This window comes from Triturus cristatus, chromosome 3_2 (assembly GCF_964204655.1).
Source record: "Triturus cristatus chromosome 3_2, aTriCri1.1, whole genome shotgun sequence".
Taxonomy (NCBI): Eukaryota; Metazoa; Chordata; class Amphibia; order Caudata; family Salamandridae; genus Triturus; species Triturus cristatus.
The window spans coordinates 439,945,487-439,962,249 of NC_140584.1; positions in this window are offsets into that span (position 1 = coordinate 439,945,487).

The following is a 16,763-nucleotide window of genomic DNA, read 5'->3' on the forward strand; positions in this document are numbered from 1 at the left end:
ATATGTGCTTTGAGAAATTGGAAATGAACCCTATTGCCCCCCTCACTATTCAGATCAACAGATACTTTAGAGATTGGTACTCTTAGGGATTGTTAGACGAGGATGAACATCTGTACCTCAAGGTGTACAGACCTACTTTTCCCTGCCTCTATACCTTGCCCAACGTTCACAAGAATCTTCCATTTCCACTGGGCAGACCCATGGGGTCTAGCATAGGAGGTCCTACAGAAAGATTGGCGGAATATGTAGACCTGTTTCTTCAACCCGTGGTACAGAACCTCCCCTCCTATATTAGGGATACAAAACATATTTTAAGTATCCTATCTGATCTAACATGGGAGGAAGACATAATTCTGGCGACATTAGACGTGGTAGCCCTCTACACCAGTATAAAACCCATACTAGGCATGCAGGATATCAAATGGGATTTACGTAAAAGACCAGCAACACAATGGCAACGTACCAGGATGTTGCTGACAATGATGGAGTTAATCCTTAATAATAATTACTTTATCTTTGAGGGTCAATGGTACAAACAGAAGCAAGGGGTGGCAATGGGCTCTAAATTTTACCCATCTTTTGCCAACCTCTTCAGGAGGAGTTTGGAGAATGATTGGATATGGAGCCAAAGAGGTAGTTCTTGGAATGAAAACATTGCAACTGGGGGCGATATATCGATGACTGCCTACTACTATGGTCAGGCACTGAGGAGAAGTTGTTCGAATTTTATGAGTACATGAACACCAACACATGGGACATTAAATTTACACACCATCACAGTAGGACACACATAATTTTCTTAGACGTGGAACTATACATAAGAGATGGAGGACTGCACAGCAAATTACATCGCAAGCCGACAGCTTGTAACGCTATCTTGCACGCTGACAGCTCTCATCCACCCCATCAGATCAGGACAATACCTTATGGAGAATTTACCAGAGCAAGGAGGAACTGCAGTGAAGACAAAGAGTTCCTTTCATGCTTGAGTAAAATGAAAACTAGATTCAAAGCGAGGGGTTACAACACAAAACACATAAGAAAAGCTGAACATTGAGTTCTGAAATTGTCAAGGAGGGAGACACTAATGGAAAAGAGTAGAATGACTACATCCATCCAACCAGTCAGACTAGTCACTAACTACAATGGGATAGCGAATATCCTAGTGAGAAACTTGAACAAGCATTGGAATATCCTAAGAGCAGACAAATCACTAGATGAGTTTACCACTCACAGACCCCAAATCATATACAGAAGAGGGAGGACTTTGAGGACTATTCTTAGTCCCACCGTCCCAAATGACAAGAGAGACCGGAATTGGCTTACCCAACACTCACTAGGCTTCCAAAAATGTGGATCATGTGGAGTACGTAGGTGGGCATCAGACAATTAAAAAAGTGACTAGACAGGATGGACGTGAATTTGTGATCAGACACAACATCAATTGCACCTCAAAATATGTTGTGTACATTATTGAATGCAAGTGCAAGAAACTATATGTGGGCAGCACCATTAGAATGTTGATGGAGCGAATCAGCGAACATGCTAGGGCACTGAAACAATGTGATGACAAATATCCCATGGCAACTCATGCCATGGAGTGCGCAGCACAGGGACCCCATAAGCAATTCTCGTTCTTTGGGATTGAAATAATTCTGCTGAATTTGAGGGGGGAAACAGGGAGCTGAAACTACGTTGCACAGAGGCAACTTGGATTATGCATCTGAGAATGGTGGAATGTGGCTTGAACACGGACCACGAGATGCAGTATTTTCAGAGGCAATTTCTCATCCACATGTTTAAGATATACCCTTAACATTGGATGTGCATAGTAACTTTGGTGTCCTTTGTGGCTGGGATACATAAGATCTGCACAGGGACACATGTCTTGTAGTCTAATACATGTGCTTCCAACTGCTTTTTGACCATTCACACTTAATTTTGAACGATGTACATATGTTCACTCTACAATTTACATTATGTATTTTTATTTGTTGATTGTACTCTTATCTCTGTCACATGTTAGTTATAAGTAATAGGTATACACTAAATATACATGTACAGTGTTGCAAATCTTATGTGCTAGATAGTTAAGCCGTGTCTCCGGTGAGCTACATACTTACTCTATCTGTTTCCAATTGTCCCTACACCCGCATGCTCACTGCTTGTCCCGTGGTTCTTGCCTTTTACCCACCACCCATGAACCCATGGGTTTTATGCAATCCATTTGTATTACGTCTCATTCCATCACCACAGTCTCATAATGTTTATGTGCACTGGTCCTTCCCATTATGTGCACTCATGTTCCTGAATATATCTGCACTTCTCACACCTCCTTTTCCACCTTCCTTTATTATTATTATTATTTGCGGTTTTATTGCCGTCTCGTAAGTGACTTTCAATTAGGCATTCATGCCTTTACTTTGTATAACTTTAGTTTTCATTATATATATAGTTTTCTATTTATCTAGGGGACACGCCTATTTGACGTATTTCCAGGGAGTCTGTTACATAGCGGGCCACTTCCGGTAGGTAGACAGGGACACTACCGCTCCAAGATTACGGTCTAGTCTCCAGAATTCACTGTCTACATTGGTACCTCACCACTGTTAGGAAACTGCATCCGGGATATTCAGGAACCCTGGAATAGCGTGGCCAGCGTACTTGCTGTCTAAAGTAAGTGGATATTGACAAGGGGGCACCTCCATGATAGCGATCCTGGATGGGGGTTCTGACATAGTTTTCTTGACAATTTTCGTATCAGATATCCGTACTCGGCATCTGAAGACTTATTTATTTCAATTTGAATACCACGTTAAGAATATCGACCTTATTTGGTGAGAGTTTGGGGCAAGCCCCTTTTCAGACATTGTTGCATTAATGTTATGGATAGTTACCTAGTTCTCCCAGCTCGTAATTTTATAGCTCTGCCCACTTCTTACCATTTAGGACTGAACGATCATCTGTCAAAGCAAACCTAAATTTCACTTAAATTGTAGTCCATCACCTGGACAACATATAAGAAGGTTCTATATATCTATATATATTTATGCAGTTTTCATTTTTTATTATTGCTATCCATTTGAATCAGGGCAGCAAATGTTGAGAGAAATGACACCACATCCACAGCATATGCTCCCACCCCTAATAATCAGATGCTACGTTTATTTTTCACATTATGTTAATGTAGAATGATTATCCATGTATATTATTCAGCTCAGCAGGCTTATGAGACATTGTGTTTAGATCCTTGTAAAACAGCTGACACTTGGATTTTCGGCACTGAGCAATTTTCAGTTTCAACCTGCCAGTGACCGCCTGCATCTAGTCTTTCCATCATGTTTACTAATGGTTGAAGGAGGGGGAGGTAACTATATATTTCCGTGATTTGCTGGTGCCATTCAGATTGATAAAGCCTGCTGCGCAGGCGAAACGCGTCTCTCTTCTCTGTGGGGTCGAGGGCGACTTGAATTGTCATTAAAATCAGCCCCATATCTACAGACCGGTGTGCGTGCCTCTTCTTTGGGGAAGGTGGATTGGTGATTCATATCATTTTCGAACGTTGGCGGTTGGCGTTCTCCACGCACCTCCAGTCACCATGTGGCTCCGCTTTGACCGCAATGGTGTTGGGAGGAGTACGATAGTGCTACACAGCGGAGCACCCAGAGTACGCGCCAGACGAATGGAGCGAGGATGACAGCTATGGAATTGAAGACTGCAGAGCGAGGTGGTTGTGACCGACGGCCAGCATGCAAATCTGTGTTCCAATGCTTGAAAAGCCTCACCTAGTATATTGGCGCCCTTTGGAGACTGGATACCGTAGAAGCTGATGCGGAAACGGTGAGGTCTGTTATGGCTTGCTTATGCTTGATGTATACCAGTCTCCCCCGACCTCCATGGCATGCTCATTCAGGAATCATGCCTCGAGCTGCTGCCGAATTCAGGTGGTGTGACACTTTGCTAATATCCCCATGCCTAAACTCTGGACATAATCTAGAACACCCGTTTCGATTGGGCATCCCAACAGACACTTGCAAATTCGAACCCATTTTTGCCGGTCTACTTTGAAAACGGACTTTGGTATTCCAAGGCCAGCAAAGGGAATTATGGGTCCCGTAGTTCCTTAGGGACAGCAAAAATCACAGCACCATGGACATTGGACCACCCTTCTATGTGAGGCCAGCAATGGGTTTACTCACGATGTACAATTGCAGGCTGTCAATTCAATTTTGTCCCATTCCTCACGGGACCAATCAATTACATCTCGATGGCTGGGCTTTCTGTTGCTCAATTTTAGCATAGCGAGTGTCTCATTCCAGTGTGCAGCCCGTTTTTATGCTCTGCATTTATGCAGTTTTCATTTTTTATTATTGCTATCCATTTGAATCAGGGCAGCAAATGTTGAGAGAAATGACACCACATCCACAGCATATGCTCCCACCCCTAATAATCAGATGCTACGTTTATTTTTCATATTATGTTAATGTAGAATGATTATCCATGTATATTATTCAGCTCAGCAGGCTTATGAGACATTGGGCCTCATGTAGGTAAATAAATTTTACCGGTTCATAAATACCGAGCCGTACCGAATCGGTAAATTAGAACCGGTAAGTTATATGTAGGTAAAAATTCGGTAACAGTTACCGATTCGGTAACATTCGGTAAATACGAATCGGAATTCACCGAATCGGTAAATACCGAGGTGGTATCCACCGAATCGGTAAATACCGAGGTGGTATTTAGCGAATCGGAAAATACCGAGGATACTACCACCTTCCCTTAACTAAGTAGCCAATATCATAATCATGTCATTATAGAAGGTCTCTCAGGCTTGAATAGGGGACCCCATACCTCAAAGATCAGCGTAGTGAAATCACATCACAGGAGCATCAGGAGTCTCCTCGCAGGAAGGCTCGTCTTCGGTCTGAATAATAAACATGATGTCTGAGATATGAAAAGCACCAACTGTCAGGTATGTGCAGCTGCGCGTGTGCCATGGCTAAATCGTGGGTCGAACAACCTAGAGTGGAAAACATGCATTGTGTAAAATTCCAGACTGTGTGTCACAGCATGTACAGACCAAGGTCGCTGCGCAGAGCTTGGGATGGGAACAACAGAATGCACTCGTCGGAAGGAAGTCTCGAGTCAGCAGTTTATTCAAGAAAGAACATGTAAACGCAGTGTCGTGTGCAAAGACACAAATATGGCTACATAACATTCAACGTGGTTATGCCAACTGAACAATGCATGTACGTATTCAGGGAGAACTCACTACACGCCCCCTTGAGCGAAGCAACATGTAATAGGCAAGAAAAGAGAGAACGCAGAGTTCAGTTTCGTCAGAGCAGAACAGGGCGTAACCAATGCAGCGCCAAAGTCCTACAGTCCAATTAATTGCAGCATACAATTCCAAAAAACACAATGCAAGTATAGTAAAAAACTCAAGCAGACCATCAGGAAGAGAAAAACGAGAAAGAAAAGAAATAAATGTTGCGCCAGGGTGCTGTCCAGTAGCACAGGCGCAATGGACGACAATCCAGTTAATCCATGAATGTATAGGCAGCATATGTGGCCACGGCTTCCAACAAGCAATCGTTTTCAGGGCCACTAAAAGTCTCAGCCATCCAATTGAGTAAAGAAAAGGAACATACGTGTTCTCCAACCAACGGAGCCTCTAGCACAATCAGAGGGCACCCGGAATGTTCCTCCAAATAGCTCATGGACAAGAAGTCGTAGGCTGCCGCTGAGATGTCCCAATTACCCAGGATACCATGCGCCGCTCCACACGCCATGATCCGGACACCAGAACAGGACAACTCGTGAGACACTAAGGGCCGCATCAGTCGATCGAAATCCGGCACCGGAGACACCATGTTGGTCAAGCACAAATCCAGAGGCCATTCAAAGGGACAATCCAGGCAGTGTAATACAGGTTGTACGCAGGTGAAGTAGGAATACCTGAAGGATAATCCATAAGCCAGGCTCAAAGTCGCCAATGGCAAAGTACCATAGAAGTCAAGCATCCTATCACGAAGAAGATGCAGACGGGACAGGTGCTCGTGTGGCACAGTAGGAGCAGCCATTCCGTAGTATGAAAAGTAAAAGCAGCACACCTGCCACCAGCGCCAGAAGCAGCGGAACACCTCCAAAGATGCTCGAGAACAGTGAATGAACAAATGCCGGAATTACACCAAAAATAGTTTGGAAAGAGGTCACGAGACCCGAGCCCCACATGTTAAAAAAAATTGAGCCAGGCCGGTCGTGGACGAGGCATTGATAATACTTTGGATCAAAGAGCCGAAATGCAGGGGGAGGTCAGTATTCAGAGGCGCCTGTTCCTCAGTGCGCGTAGTAGCAACGTGAAGGACAAATATTTCACGAGAGGAAGTCAAAGGCACCTCTTTGTGGGACAATGGCGCTCTATTCTGCTCAACTTGTTGGACTCTGCTCTCAAGGTTGGAATCGAAGGCCAGATGGAAACATCCCGCCGCCCATGCGGGGGTGGAAAAAGAACAGTATTGCAGCAGACAACTTCATGCGAGACAGTTATGTACGGGATTACCACTCACATCCCGCAGCAAACTTCATTAATCATAATTAAATGAATACCGTTTGCAAGCACAGTGAAAGAAGGTGTAATCACAGGCACTGGGATACCTCGTAGAACGCACGCCAAAATCGGGGCTTGTACATTGCATGCGCCGTGTACTTGCATGTGCCTATTGTCTCATGTATGAATCCTAGAAGTGAGAGTGCTAGAGCTAATATCTATAACGGCTTAGGCCTTCTCCATGTTTGCTTGGTCAATAGCTCTCAGTCTGGAAGCCGCCTCACTGTGCGACAACTTGCAGACCTCGTTGTAAATAGCATACGCGCACCTTTTGGTTCTGCCACCCACGGGACCATTCACAACATCATTCCATTCGGTATGCACATTGATGGAGTGGGTGGACTTCCTGATCCTGTAGATGTGCTCTGTGTCAGCTGGTGGACAGAGTGGGATGTGTGTCCCATCAATGCAGCCAATATAATGGTGGAAGAAATTCCTGAAGGAACGGGACAGGCAACTCTGGGATACACCACCCACCGCAGCTGTCACCACCTGAGAAATGCCGGATGCCAGCAGATGTGGGCTGCAGAGCACCTGCACATGTGGGGGTATGGCGTGCGCCCTTCTTATTGGCTGGTCCAGGAGTGGGTGCGGGTCCCTGATTGAGTCCATGATGGTTTCGGGGTGTAGCCTGTACCTCTCATGTATCTCTGCATCAGTCAGCTGGAATAGTGTGATGCGCTGTCTGTGGATGCGTTCCTTCCGTCACCAAACCCTCAGTCCTGCTGCCTGTAGACGTAGGCGCCTTGCAATGACGTACATAGCTGCCAGGGTTGTGGAAATTTAGCTCGCAAACTGAACATTATCTGCGCCATCTTGCCCCTCCCCAGCACCACGCACAAGCGAACGCACGGCCGCCATTTTTAGGCACCCCACTCTCTCCCCGCTCACTCTCGACCGCCAGCGCTTTCCCCTGGCGCTGCAAGCATCCCCCGCGCGCTGGCCACCCCCGCTCTCTCATACAGGCCATAAACCCTCTCCTTCTGCGCGACCCTGCTACGGAACCACTTCCGACCGACAACCCATACATGGTCATGCCTCTCCTTTGATAACCCCCTTCCTCTGCACCCCATTGTCTGAACTAGTCCCAGGCCATCACCTAGCCCTGCGGATGCAGTTTATTGCCCCTACTGTAAGGGAAACACCCCACATCAAAGGGATTACAGTAGAATCAAAGCCCCTACCCCCCTGAGACCCGGCCGGTTGCACACACCCCCGGGAATTAGCGGAATTCCCTGCTGCGCGATAGCCATCTCCCACTGCGGGTAGGGTGGGAACTTCTACTGTATCTATGTGTGGGATCGGATCTGAGCCGGGGCTTCAGGGGATGTTCTTTCAGGCATCAAGGGAGTCTCAAGAATATACTATGTGTAATAAAGCAATAAACCAGTGTATAAGAGACCAGGTCTCAGAGATGCAGTTAGAGCACCTCGTGACGATACCTTGCTGTCTGATCTGATGTGTTCTGCTCCGACGGAATAAAACTTTGTTTCCTGCCTTCCAGTCTCCGGCGCCTGCCTCTTTTATTGGTAAATTATCGAGTGGTATGAGAGGCGATTATCGCCGGGCAAATACTTGAAAGATTATCGACTGAAACTGCCGCTACCATTTAACAATTGGCGTCCCAAACGTGGGGCCCATCAGCGACACGTGGATCCAGTGGGAGAGGTCCCGACGACAGAGTGAACGACTGCAACGATCGGGAGAGCTCCTGCCCAATAGACCCTCGTCTGGCAGCCGATCATCCGAACTTCACTGGTTCCGAGCAGACCTCTCTCGAGTGATCTACGGTCCTGACTGGGAACCATCAGGAGTGCCGCGGCAAATACGGAGAATAGAGGACGATCGGGCGCTGGAGGCGGAAGACGAGAAACTGTCCACGCGGTCCGGGTAAGGTCGTGAAATACGACAAAAGTGCGAAATAATTGATTGATTGTTTGAATACTAGTATTGCTCATTGATTGTTCTCTTTGAGATATTCGCTGTCTACAAACGGGGAGGAGTAGAAATACTCTCTCTCTCTCTCCCTTTGCAGATAGTGAAGGGTAGGTAACGCAGACTTTTGTCCCTGTTGAAACCCGTCGTGCCTATCTTTATCTCCCCATTGATTGATTGTCCGAACATTGATTGTTTTGAAGAATAGTGCTTTTTGAGATATTCTCTGTTTGCAAATAACGTAGAATAGGAATATTCTGTCTAGTCTTTGCAAATAGTGAAGGGTAGGTAACGCAGACTTTTGTCCCCGTTGAAACCCGTCGTGCCTATCTTTATCTCCCCATTGATTGATTGATTGATTGTCCGAACACTAGTTGTTCGATATTGGTTCTTTGGAGGTATTCTCTGCTTACAAATAACGAGGAATAGAGATATTCTGTCTAGTCTTTGCAAGCAGTGGAAAGATAGGTAGTGCTGACTTTTGTCCCCGTTGAAACCCGTCATGCCTATCTTCTCCCCACTGATTGGTAGTTGGTTCTGCCCGGACCGCTTATTAGAGGTGAACCACCCGGCTCCACTGGAAGGCACCCCTAATAAGGACATGTTCACTAAATATGGACTAGTCGCCGTAGCTTATAGCAAGCTGTGGCATAAATATACCAAGAAGGACCCCGAAAGTCAGTGGCCACTGATGGGATCCTTCGACGACCGCAAGATAGAAGCGCTAGAAGTAGCTCTGCGTAACAATAAGACGACGCCTACTATGCTTGACAGTATTGGCATGTGGCGCAAAGAAGCGACACAACGGAAAAAGAGGGAAGAAGTAAAAGCAGAAAAGGAATTACGAAAGGCAGCTCACCTTGCCGCTAAAAAGTTAGAAGAAGACATAAAAGAGAGAAGGGAAACTAAACTAAGACAGGAGCCCGAAACCTCAGGCCAGTACGCTGTTAGGACCCCTTCTTTGCTCTACCCTGAGTTGTCCTCCAAGCAGCGAACGAATGACGAATTACTGTTAGGTCCCCCGATCATTTACATGCCCCCTCCGTATGCACCCTCCCAATCAGTAGTGCAACACCCACAACCCCCGAACACGAGCGAAAGCAGTACAGGGGCCTCGGCCCTCACGGCCTCCGCGCCGGCTGAGCCTCTTGTACTGAACCCGATGTCGACTACAACGCTAGATGACCATGAGATGGGAAAGAAAGAGTCCACCAGAATGAATCGATTAACTAAGGATGAAAGATCAGGAATCGATAGGATAGTAGGGACGCTGGTGGAGCGAAAAGAAAGTGAGGAGTACATAACAGACGTGTATAGCTCGTATGCCGACAGCCGCAGACGACACTTCGTCGTACGGCTCTGTTATCACGCCCTGAATGCATATGAGGACAGATACCACGATAAAGGTCCCGAAGGCTTAGCGGCCCTATATAGGAAGGTAGACATTGGGGAAGAAGGAGAGGGCGATGTAACGAACCTCTTCACTCGTACACTCGAGGTCTACCGACACCTTAAAGAACATGGACAGACCACCAAAACAGAAACCCCCATAGCAACTAAGCCCCAGGGAGGAAGGGCCGATGCCATGATGCCCATTAAAGAAGCTGCCCCCTACTGGGTCCCCCCACGGGGTCAGGGAACACACGACGACATCAACCACCAAGATGCGAAGGGAAGGGTTGTATATAACTGGGTCTACCAGCCGTGGGACCGGCAAGATATTTTGACCTTTAGAAAGACTCTACCCGACTTGAGAAAGAACCCGACTGCCTTCTACACTGAATTGGGTACAGCCTTAGGCTCAACGATAATGACGTTGGCAGATATCGACTTGTTCTTTGGGCTATGCCTGCCGGCTGATGTGTGGAAACAAATCCGGAAAGTTGACCACGCTGAGCCGTTCGGATATACCTGGATACAACTCGATACCATAGACAAGCAGCGAGAACCTGGACAGAAACCCCCGAAAGCCATCTTAGAGCTCCCAGACAAGATTGTACAAAAGCTGAAGACTCTAATCCCAGAAAGAAAGGTAGACTGGTCGATAGTGACGGCTTGCCGCCAGAAACCCCAGGAGGATGTGTCTGAATACTTCTCCCGATTCGAGACTGTGTTTTCCGATTACAGTGGCCAAGACATGACCACCGCAACCGGACACCACCTCTTTGTCCAGAATTATGTAAAGGGTCTGTCTCAAGAAGTTTCCCAGAAGCTACAGACCAGCGAGAGCAGTTGGGCAGCCTCCAAACCCGCAGCAATTCTCCAGATGGCCCAATACTACGAAAACCAGAAGAACGAGAACGATAGGGCGTCAGAGAAGAAGAAAAAGGAATTAAAGGAGAGGGTGATGATAGCACAGTTGCAAGGGGTGACCATAGGAAGGGAACCCCCAAAAGAGAATTACCAACCAACCGCCCCTAGAAAGCTACCCCCTAGAGACCATACACCTACACCCTACAACGGACGGAGAAACTTAGATGGGAATCAATGTGCGTTCTGTAGAGGGTTCGGACACTGGAAATCCCAGTGCCCGGTCCTTTTGGAACTGAACAAAAATAGGGACCCCAATAGACACAACCGGAAGTTTGTTGATACCCACCATCAACGTCACCACACTTGATTAGGATCACGTGCAATCAAGCAACGCCATTTTTTCCGAATACGCTAACCAGATCGCTGTTACGTACAACGCTCCAGCAAAATAGTATGGTCAAACATTTTTAATAAATTATAAGTATTACAACATTCCGGCAAAATGAACAGGTTAGAACATGTTTTAAACAACTATTTACATGACAGTCTGCTGCGACCTGCATCCCAAAGCATTTACGTCCACGTGACGCCGTCCTCGCCTCTCCTTCCTCGAAGTTGCAACATTGGCCTGTTTTGGGCGGTCTTTTTTAGTTGATTTTGGGCTATAAAAGCCATGCAAAAATCCCTTGACATCAGTGGCGGGCGATTGTGCGAATAGGCCGGAGGCTATACGAAGCGCCGGAGGGCTGGTGCCCTGGCGGGGGGAGGCGACGCGGACGGACCTCCCCCACCTCCCCAGGTGGAGGCTTGCCAGGCACCCCAACCGTCTTTGACTCGCCGGCCAGCTAAGCTGCACCCAACCGTCTTTCACTCACCGGCCAGCTAAGCTGCACCCAGCCATCTTTTTCATCGGCCTGCTGAATTTCACCCTGGCACGCTGTGCGGGTCTTCCCAGTCACTTCTTCCTTCAATAACGGAGGGTGCCCTGGCGGGGGGAGGCGACGCGGACGAGCCTCCCCCACCTCCCCAGGTGGAGGCTCGCCAGCAGATGAGGGCACCCCAAACCGCATCTTTCACACGTCAGCCAGCTGAGTTGCGCCTTGCCACTTCATTCGCCGTTCGGCTGAGCCGGCACCCCTGCACGCTGCCGCCAGACAACCACCCAAGCACCGGGTTCACCAGGACTGCCGCTAGCACCCGACGTGAGGAGTGGGCCCCCGCAGCAAGGTAATCGGGGACCCACCCCGGTGGTGATACCATCCAAACTGCTGTCGTCACTGCTACTGGAATCTCCCCGGTGGCAGTACCATCCGAACTGCCGCTGTTACTGCTGCTGGCTCCTCTCCGGTGACTGTACCGAAGAGCTGCTGCTACTGCTGCCCTTGAACTCCGGCGGTTGACCCCTCCGGTTCCAGGCCTGGCCCACCGTGAGACAATTCTGGACTCGAAAGCTTGTTTGCTAGGGCATGGGCCCCACCCTTGACAGAACGCTCCCCTCAGCCTTGCAGAATTGGTTGGAGTCATTTGACGTTCGACTCCTGCGGACTTCCGGTAAGGACAAAACCACCACCATTGCTCTTTTTGCCCCCGGGCGGCAGCCACCTTGCCTCCGCTTGATACAGTGAGACAGTAAAGCGTCGGCGGAAGAACCCGCCTGCTGCCCCGCCCTAAGAACAAACCGTGGCATTGCTACAAGGTTGCAGTGACGCAAAGTTGACGCTAACGAAAGTTCTCGAACTACCGAAAGGGATTCTGGTTCAACTGCTAATTCATGGAAAGACTTAGACTGTGCACTGGCCCGACCCCGCCCTAAGATGGCGCTGATGTAGGAGTGGCCTACAACTCCTTGTGGCGTTCCAGTCACGTGACATTCGTGTTAAAAAGAGATATATATATACATGTATGCGATGCTTTCACACATGGCGGTGGGGGAGAGGGGGGAACCGATTTTTATGTTAATCCAGTGTTGCTCATGTTGCTCGACGCCTCTCACACCGTGGCCGGTCTATGGCGACTGTAGGCCCGTACTTCCATACTGACATTGTTTTAAATAAAGGGCTTCTTAAAAAGGAATTACGAAATCAGTGTCATGACTAATCATCTGGGTTGTTGAAAGTTTTTTTCTTTTAAATAAATGATTGTTACTCCTAAGCGAAAGCATACAGATAATACAGACACAATTTGCCTAAAAATCTTTTTGTTTAACGGAATTCGTACCCATCACGCCTGCCCTTTCTCCAAGAATTGTCGAATCAATAATGAACTATAACTTAAGGTACATGTCGCATGCAAGGTATGGTATCCTGCACCATAATACACGACCAATTGAGAAATACATGCACGACCAGGGAACGCGAATTTAGGAGATGAATGAACTAGAGCATCTTTGCCTCGAACTAAAGAATAATGGGTCCGTGGTATTACCCACCCCTGCGGCTAGCCTGGTACGCGGTAGGTAGAACCTTTCGTGTCTGCGCGCGCTGGGGTATTTTGAATACTGCACCTCCCCTCCCCTCTTATTTCCCCTCTATAGGTCACGACGAAGTTCCGACTGAAGAGTGGAGTGGACCTGGACCGCACCGAGTTCAATATCAGGGAAAACATAGACAAACGTTGTGAGATAGTGCGTAAAATTACAGACCATCATTGGGAACATGAAAAACCGTATGATATGATTGTGCGTGTGTACTACGATTATACGCTATGAATGTGTATGCATTTCATGTTTGGATCACTTGAAGAGAGCGTCACTGTATGATTGGAGTGCTTGTCCACCGATCAAAGGGAGGAGAATAAAGGGGTCAGACACCCCCTAAGATAAACTACAAAGTGCTAAAGGTACGCCACATGCGTAGGAAATAGGGGACAGGAAAGGAGAGGTCCCCGTGCTCAACGCAGCCCTGAGTCTCCATCTTGATGCATGTACTGTCACCCCCTATCCGACATTTGTGTGTACGTGATCACCGAATTTATGTCTTTTCCCCGCTTGTGTTTTCTTACATGGAACAGACCCATGCTACTCCATGTTGTGTGTGCACCAAGTGGCCTATTATCTTACCCATCTCTCTCTCTCTCGTTTTGTGTCGTATGTACGCCAGAATAGCCTACTTGATGCACACATCTCTCTCTCTCTCTCTCTCTCTCTCTCTCTCTCTCTCTCTCTCTCTCTCTCTCTCTCTCTCTCTCTCTCTCTCTCTCACTCTCTCTCTCCCCCTCCTCGCAAAAGGCTCTTTCTTGTCCTCTTTCTTCTTGAATAAATTAACGACATACACCTCTTTGGTAAGTGTATAATTGGCCCAAACACGGTGGTGTTCGAACAAAATTGACAGAAACAAAAACGACCATACTTTACCACGATTACTACCTCTCCTTTCTGCGAACGTTAAGCCTAAATCGGCTGAGAAGGAAAGGACAGGTAAGACGACTGATGTCTCCCAATCTGACCCTCAACACGGGGACTATATGTCAGTGGTTTTTGTTCTTAAAGGACACCATCTCCACCACCCAGAATTACCCCTGACCAATTAGCCCGAAATAGAATGTCTAAAGCACCCTGTTCTCCCAGAGATAACTCCAGCCCTATACTAAGCCGTCTCAGAGTATCCCGAACGAAACAACTGATGGCCCTGTTTTAAACTGATAAAGGGTCACCTACTGTATGAAAAGGATACTCATGAACGCATGACAGTAGCACCTCGCACTTACGGGTACTACCAAACCTTGTATTATAAGGCGCAGAAACCGACACCTAGAAGGCCAGACGATGGACAGGGACACCCACAGAACCCTGCACCACAGCAGTAATTAATAGATTAGTAACACGCACATTAACATCAGAGTTAATAGGCACCAATCATGTAGTGACAGATAAGAGCATTTCCGCAACTACTCAGTGGTTGGGAGAGAGAAATGAAGTATGTAAATGTCTTCCCTGCCAAAATCTCTAAGACTTTCGTTTCTTATAACCTATTCAAGGATAACCTGCAGCCATCGGAAGAGAGGGGTCGGACGTGACGCACAGTCTGGCTGCGGATCATAAAACATCTATGACATCGACCAAGGGGGAAGCGACGAAGCAACAAGGGTGTGAGACGAGACACCGTTATCAGAACGATGAGCGCGAAGGGCTACATCGAGGCCCCTGCTCACTGACCAGCGTGCCTGAAGTCTCAACCCGTCGGGCCCGATTGATGGGCCCAGTGCTGAAAAGATTCTGCTCTCCTTGGTCCGCATTTTTGATCCGATCCCATGCCACCCCATTCTCTCTTCCTCTTTCATTTGGACTGTGACTTTGACCTACTACCGAGGAACAAAAGGCCGGCACCCTGTCTCAAAAGTACCTGTGGTGAACTGTGTTAAGGAACAGGACTGTGATCAAAGAACAGTGAGTGGTCACGCCCTGCCACGTGAAGAAATCGGATTTGAGCTGGACCTTAGTTCCACCGCCGGTGCTCAACAGTGCCAACGAAAGAAGAACAACAATGAGAGCTTACCAGTGATAGCTCTTTATGAAACAAGGACACTGGAAAGAAGAACCCATGTCAAAGTTGAAAATCCTCTCCCAACCACCTTATTATATTAACTATCTTCTTATCAAGTTTTCATGATGTTGCATCAATCACTTCCGACTGTACACTGAGAAGTTAAGAAAATGTAACTTTGTATAGTAACATTCATACAACACCAGCCATGTACACGACTATACTGCAACTTTGAATGTACTTCCTCCTCGCCTACTTTATCAAACTGTATGAGACAATGTACAAATGTGTCAGATTACTCCTGCCTACCCTAAACGACTCTGTATCTTTAAAATGTGTGACGAACATTGACGATACTGTAACTGAAAGGCTAACAAAGGCGAATATTGGCCGGACAAGCTGGCGAGATATGTTAAAAGGGAGGACTGTGGAAATTTAGCTCGCAAACTGAACATTATCTGCGCCATCTTGCCCCTCCCCAGCACCACGCACAAGCGAACGCACGGCCGCCATTTTTAGGCACCCCACTCTCTCCCCGCTCACTCTCGACCGCCAGCGCTTTCCCCTGGCGCTGCAAGCATCCCCCGCGCGCTGGCCACCCCCGCTCTCTCATACAGGCCATAAACCCTCTCCTTCTGCGCGACCCTGCTACGGAACCACTTCCGACCGACAACCCATACATGGTCATGCCTCTCCTTTGATAACCCCCTTCCTCTGCACCCCATTGTCTGAACTAGTCCCAGGCCATCACCTAGCCCTGCGGATGCAGTTTATTGCCCCTACTGTAAGGGAAACACCCCACATCAAAGGGATTACAGTAGAATCAAAGCCCCTACCCCCCTGAGACCCGGCCGGTTGCACACACCCCCGGGAATTAGCGGAATTCCCTGCTGCGCGATAGCCATCTCCCACTGCGGGTAGGGTGGGAACTTCTACTGTATCTATGTGTGGGATCGGATCTGAGCCGGGGCTTCAGGGGATGTTCTTTCAGGCATCAAGGGAGTCTCAAGAATATACTATGTGTAATAAAGCAATAAACCAGTGTATAAGAGACCAGGTCTCAGAGATGCAGTTAGAGCACCTCGTGACGATACCTTGCTGTCTGATCTGATGTGTTCTGCTCCGACGGAATAAAACTTTGTTTCCTGCCTTCCAGTCTCCGGCGCCTGCCTCTTTTATTGGTAAATTATCGAGTGGTATGAGAGGCGATTACCGCCGGGCAAATACTTGAAAGATTATCGACTGAAACTGCCGCTACCATTTAACAGGGTGTCCACGCTGTTGCATTTTGGGATTGCTTAGCTGCACTGTTGTTGGTTACCACCTGCTTTCAATCCGTGTTAATTACCGACTCTTATTTACCGATTTTCTTTGATTTCTTAATTACCGAGTGCTCCTACATGTCATTTTAACTTTTTACCACTTCATATTTACCACTTCATATTTACCGATTCGTTAATTATGTATTCGGTAAATATGAA